This window comes from Misgurnus anguillicaudatus, chromosome 8, assembly GCF_027580225.2.
Source record: "Misgurnus anguillicaudatus chromosome 8, ASM2758022v2, whole genome shotgun sequence".
Taxonomy (NCBI): domain Eukaryota; kingdom Metazoa; phylum Chordata; class Actinopteri; order Cypriniformes; family Cobitidae; genus Misgurnus; species Misgurnus anguillicaudatus.
In genome coordinates, this window is record NC_073344.2 from 45,382,669 (window position 1) to 45,388,668 (window position 6,000).

Sequence of the window (6,000 nt, forward strand, 5' to 3'; positions counted from 1 at the left end):
GAAAAGTTATCAAAAAAAAGTTGAACTTTAGACTCGCCATCGTCAAGCCACGCCCAAACGCCCCCAATGGGCGGAGCCTCTTGGACTTAAATGACTATAACTTGGGATTGGAAAGAGGTATCGAAACCAAATTTGGTACACATATACAGGGGACTATTCTGGGGTCATGTGCAAAAAATTGCGCCGCTTGACCACTAGTTGGCGCTATAACACCACCTCAACTTTGAAGGGCTGTAACTAAAGAAATGTGGGACTGATCAACTTGACCTTTGGCACGGCTGCTCCTGGTCTAGGGTACTATCTATGTGTAAAAGGAATTTCGCGTAGCTCAAAAAACATGGCCGCCATCGGCCAATCAAGAAAAAGCAGCTTTTAGACAGAGTTAACGGAGGCCGATCCAAACGAAACGTGGTGGGCCTGTTTGTCTCTTGGCCATGAAGGTCTGTGCAGAGTAAGAAAAAATTCGGCCTCCGGGAGGCGCTATCACGTTTTTTCAGTGTTTAAGTGATTGTGTATTATGCAGTGTTTCAGATATCAACAAGATCTTTATATCATTTAATAGAGCTACATTTAATGAACAACTTTTCCTCAAGAAGCACTTGTCTCAGTCGAATCGTTTGATAGATATTCATCATTTTCTTTTAAATCTACTTTTGCGAACTAGTCCTAGGTTTTTTGACCAATCTGAACCAATCCAGAGCTGGAATATTCCTTAAACCCTGATTATCAATAATTATCAAAAAAAAGTTGAACTTTGCACTCGTCGTCGCAACACTACAGTCAAAAGTACGAAGAGGCGGGGCCACAAATACTTGAATGGCTATCATTTATGATAGGAATGAGATATCAACATGAAACTTGGTACACATATGTATAGACCCATGCTAAGGTCACATGCAAAAAATTGCAGAGATTGTCCATTAGGTGGCGCTATAATCTAAGAACAAATAACCATAACTATAGCATATTTATATGACACATAAATATTTGTCTGACCTACTTGTTATTTTGCACATAACATCTACTTTCAGGTTCTTATAATGGTCTTTGAGGATAATTATTTATCTTTGAAAACATGCCACTCAACAGCCAACCAGTATTACCCATGTACGAGTCCAGCGTAATGGTGTGCGATTACAACTAAACTGATGGGCCTGTTTGTCTTATGTTCTCAAGTGTCTGTGAGGATTTTTGGCTCATTATTCCGGAAATATTTGCATCTAGAACAACGGGTGTTACGTTAACTGTCCCCTAGATCAGTGATTCTCAAAATTATTCCTGGAGGCCCACTGCTCTGCACATATACAAAAGTCTTCTATTTTAAACAAATCTACTTTAATCATTAGTAGAGATTTGTATGAACTGAACTGATTGTGTCAGATGAGATAATCATACAAAATGTGCTGAGCATTGGGTCTCGAGAAACCACTGCGGTTCACTGAGTTGAAAGTACTGCTCTAGATGTTTATGTTTATATGAAAAACAATTTTGTGAATTTGCTGTACTATCTGGGCAAATATCAATATGAAACATAAAATAAACTTTTGCCGTTGTATTACTAGATTTGATGTGATGTCACATAGTGATGTGGGCATCATTTGTAACCTTTATTCGTTATGTCATTTGTAGCTGCTGTTATGTTCCTTTTGTCCATGGGTTTGCATCTGCATGAAAATTATTATAAGATTCAATGATTTGCAGTCCTTTACCTCATTAAAACTAAAAGACTTGAGGTAATCAATTCAAGCATTTAAACCTGTGCGAAACAACCCAATAAAGTTATAAAGCTTCAAATGTTGTCTTGGAATTCTTAAAATCCTAAAGGTTTGAAAAAGAAACAGAAAACACAGAAGATGATTACTCTTTAACATAGTCTACTATTAATAGAAATCTGTTCACATTTAAAGGTGCAGTGTGTAATTTTTTCTTGACAGAAATGCAAAATGATATACAAAACTATATTATCAGGGGTGTATAAAGACCTTTCATAATGAACCGGTATGTGTTTATTACCTTAGAACGAGACCTTTTTATCTACATACACCGGGGGTCCCCTAACATGGAAGTCACAATTTTGTGGCGCCATTTTTCTACCCTAACGGACAAATTTTTTACTAAGTTGTCTCCGACGATGACATGTTTGTCTGGTGGCGGCTACTGTAGCTTCTCTATGTGTTTCAAAAGCGAGGGGTGAGCAGTGGAGTAAGCCATTGGTTGCAATTCGTGACCTTACCACTAGATGCCGCTAAAATTTACACAGTGCACCTTTAACTTTATGATTTTACTGTTATAATATTAAAATCAAATTTAGTGAAAGACTACAACCTCAATTGTTCTGAGTTATCAGTTTTATCACTCATGTCACTTTATGATACCTGTGAAACGTGAACATAATTTTGGAGGCACTTACACGACATTTGCAGTAAGAATTATATTTTTTTGTTTTTTATTAAAAAAACTACATACAAAATGAGTGTGTAACCATGTCAATATTAAGGCTTGTTCTTTAACAGTCTTGTTTCTCCTTTCTCAGGTAAACGTGTGTGTGTACAATATACAATGCAGAATATCTATACGGCCATGTCCTTAAATGTCTTGTGATCTAAAGTGTTTGGTTGCTTCTAAATTTATCCCTGTTTGGAACCATATGAATGTACAGGGCTAGGGTAAACACTAATAACTAAACACTAAACATTCATGAGGCGCTGTAAAAAGATTAAAAGTGGATGTGTTGAAAAAAGATAGGTATGTATTAATTTGTCTAAGTTGAGATAAGAACATAGTAAAATATTGGAAAACAGTGGTGTTTTCCTTGTAGTATCCTCCTGATCTGCTTCAACGTGTGATTATAGTAACAGCATAGTTGGAAACTGTCACCAGTGGTTATAAATGAAGATTTGCAATAATGCTGCAATATTTTAATGTGGTGTACAGTGTTTCCCACAGGATTTTGAGGAGACTGTGGTGGTGATGACGTAACCCGCTATTTAGCATATATGTGATGTCATCATGTCGTGTTTGCATTTGATCTAGTGTTGGCACCTGAACTATGTTTCACTTCTACTCTTTGATCTGTATCTGTATTTGAGCTGTATTATATCTCAAATTATATTTTAAGCCAAATTAAGCTGTTTTAAATTGTGAAATAAAAATGTAAATGGGAATCATGAAAATTCTATTTGTGGGGGCCAGCGTTGATTCTGTGGTGGGCCACCACAAATAAATTAATGTATGGGAAACACTGGGTGTAATTAGTAATCAATTACTACCAAGGCCTTACTTGTAACATATGTTTGGTCAGGTGTACCACAGTAATGCTTTCTGCTTGCTAGCTACTGAACTTTTGTGCTTTACTTTTTGTAATGTGTAGATATGGGACTCATGAGTCACACAAAGAGGATGAAACAAAGTAAGCAGTAATCTGTCTGTTACTATTCTGTGATCAAGTATGTACATAACATTTAATGGTAATTTTTTACTAACCATTGTAGAATTGAGGACTCTCTGCTGGACATGGAGAAAAAACATCCCATTGGGAGAAGATGGCAAGAGTCTGATTTAGACTTCCACTCTACCCTTAAAGATGTGGTCCGTGAGCTCATAGGCCAACTGCAATGGTAGAACTGAATCAAGGGAGAGAAATATCCAGGGAAAGTGCTATAAGTGGATAAGTAGATACAATATGAAATTAAGTTTCAATTTAAAAAGGACTATAATATAAATTAATACATTCATTTTTCTGCATATTTGTTTCATAGCATTGCTTCATATGGGCATGGCATTGCCATTAGACTTTATAATCAGGTAGCCAGGTTCAACAAGTGACTGAGTCAGGCAATTAAAGAATACAACAGCATTCAATAGTCATCGCAGATGAGTATATTACCTGTGAGAATTGATTTTCGGGAATCATATGATCCCTCTTGGCATGCCTACTTCTGCTTTGATGACACTGTAAGTATAGTTACTTAATCCTAGTAACAACACAGCAGCCACTCTAGTAACCATCTCATAAACTAAATACCTGCTAATCATGGCCTGTATGTATAAAGCCGCTCAGAGTAAAATTTTAGTCTTAACTGTGTCAAAATTTTAAGAATGGCGCCATTTTACTCTTATTCCTAGACTTAAGAATAAGTGTGATTTTTAAAGCCTCCTAAGTGTTAAGACTAGGTCTCAGCTCCTAAATTATTTAAGAGAGCTGGAGAGGTCTCTTAACCTAGTTAAGTGTAACGAGAGGGCAGCAGAGGGGCGGAGATCATGCACTTTACAACAAAGAATGTGTTAGAATTACTTTAATTCAAATGTATTTCTATAGCACAAATTTCTCGTTGTATTGTGGCAAAGCAGCAAATTTACAGTAAATACAAGTTAGTAGTATACAGAATGAAATATAAAGAGTATATTTTTTATACAATGTATATTATATGTAAGCAATAAGGTACGAGAGGCTGTGCTGTATCGTGAATAAGTAACGGCTGAAGGGCGTTGTTAGGCACGACGCGAAGCGTCAAATAAAAACACGAAAACATGAAAGCTCAAATAAAAACAACAAACTGTTCTCAGACTTTGTCTCATTATATGTTTATGTGTTGCTAAGGGTGTTGCTAAGGGCGCAGTGATATTAAATAGAACCGTTGGGTGAATAAAGCACACCTATTGACCAATCAGAATCAAGGATTGGAACTAACCGTTTTATAAAACACAATAAAATATATAGTATAAAATGGATAAGATGTAGTAAAACTTATTCAAGTGCTTGCACAGTACCAATATTTTTTATGGGAGTATCAAGACAGCATACTTAAATGGTATAAAAAATTTGCATAATATACACTGTAAAAGTTAAAGTTGGATCAAATTATTGATAAGGCCTAAAAAATATGATGTTTTATCAAGTTACATTTTCTCATTTTAAGTGAAATAATTAAAAATGTTTAAATATTAGGTGTTACCAACTGAAGTTTTTTAAGTCGAGCTGCTTTTACGTTTTACAGTTTATGACAGGTAAATAAAATACCATAAAATGTAAATAAAATCTACAATAGCATTATTAACCCCAAAAATTAAGTATGTACAAGCTTGCAGTAACACCATTACATGTAAAGTGATATTAATAGAGTATAAAATCCTGACCCAAAACATAATGTTAGCAATGTTAGCAGTGAGCAAGCCAAAGGTGAAAGTGACAAAGATGGCAAAAATTACAATGGTGTTTAAGTGGAGAAATCCAACTTAACTTGATCATCTTTTTCAGGCTTGATCATCAAAATATTTTTTATCTAAGTGTTTGCAAACTTTAGTCTTTTTTATAAACAGCTTGTGAGTGAAATGAAATGATGTCATTCATCATCTTAAAGGTGCCCTTCCTCTGGCGTTTTTATTGTTTTAGACTGTTGTCCGAGGTGTACTCATGACGTTTGCATGGTTTTTACATCCAAAAACATCAAAAGCAATAAGTAATAGGCTATTTTGTACCCTGATTTTGAGGCTGGTTAGAGAAATGATCCGTTTTAATGGGCGGGCCGCATTGATGACTTGGAAGTAAACGCCCACTGCTATGATTGGATAACAGTTTTTCGTTCAAACGAACTTCAATTTAATCTCATGTGTAATCAGTTTAATGTTAAGTGAGTGTCTTAAGACACAGTGTCTTTCTTACACACGCATATTTTATCATAAACCCTTTTGACACACACACACACACGCGTGTCTTTTATCGTAAACCCACGCACAAAAACACACACACAAACACACACGTGTCTTTTATCATAAACCCCTTCGATGCGCGTGTAGCAACACACACACACACGACTTTTACATAAACCCTTCGACGCGCGTGTAACGAATGCACAAACACACACAAGTGTTTTTTATCACATTCAATGGCCGCAACTGATAGTAACACATAGTACTAAAGTGTTTTACTCACACAAACACGTGTGTCTTTTATCATAAGCCCTTTCAAAGCGTGTGCAGCATGAATTCGCGTCCCTCGGA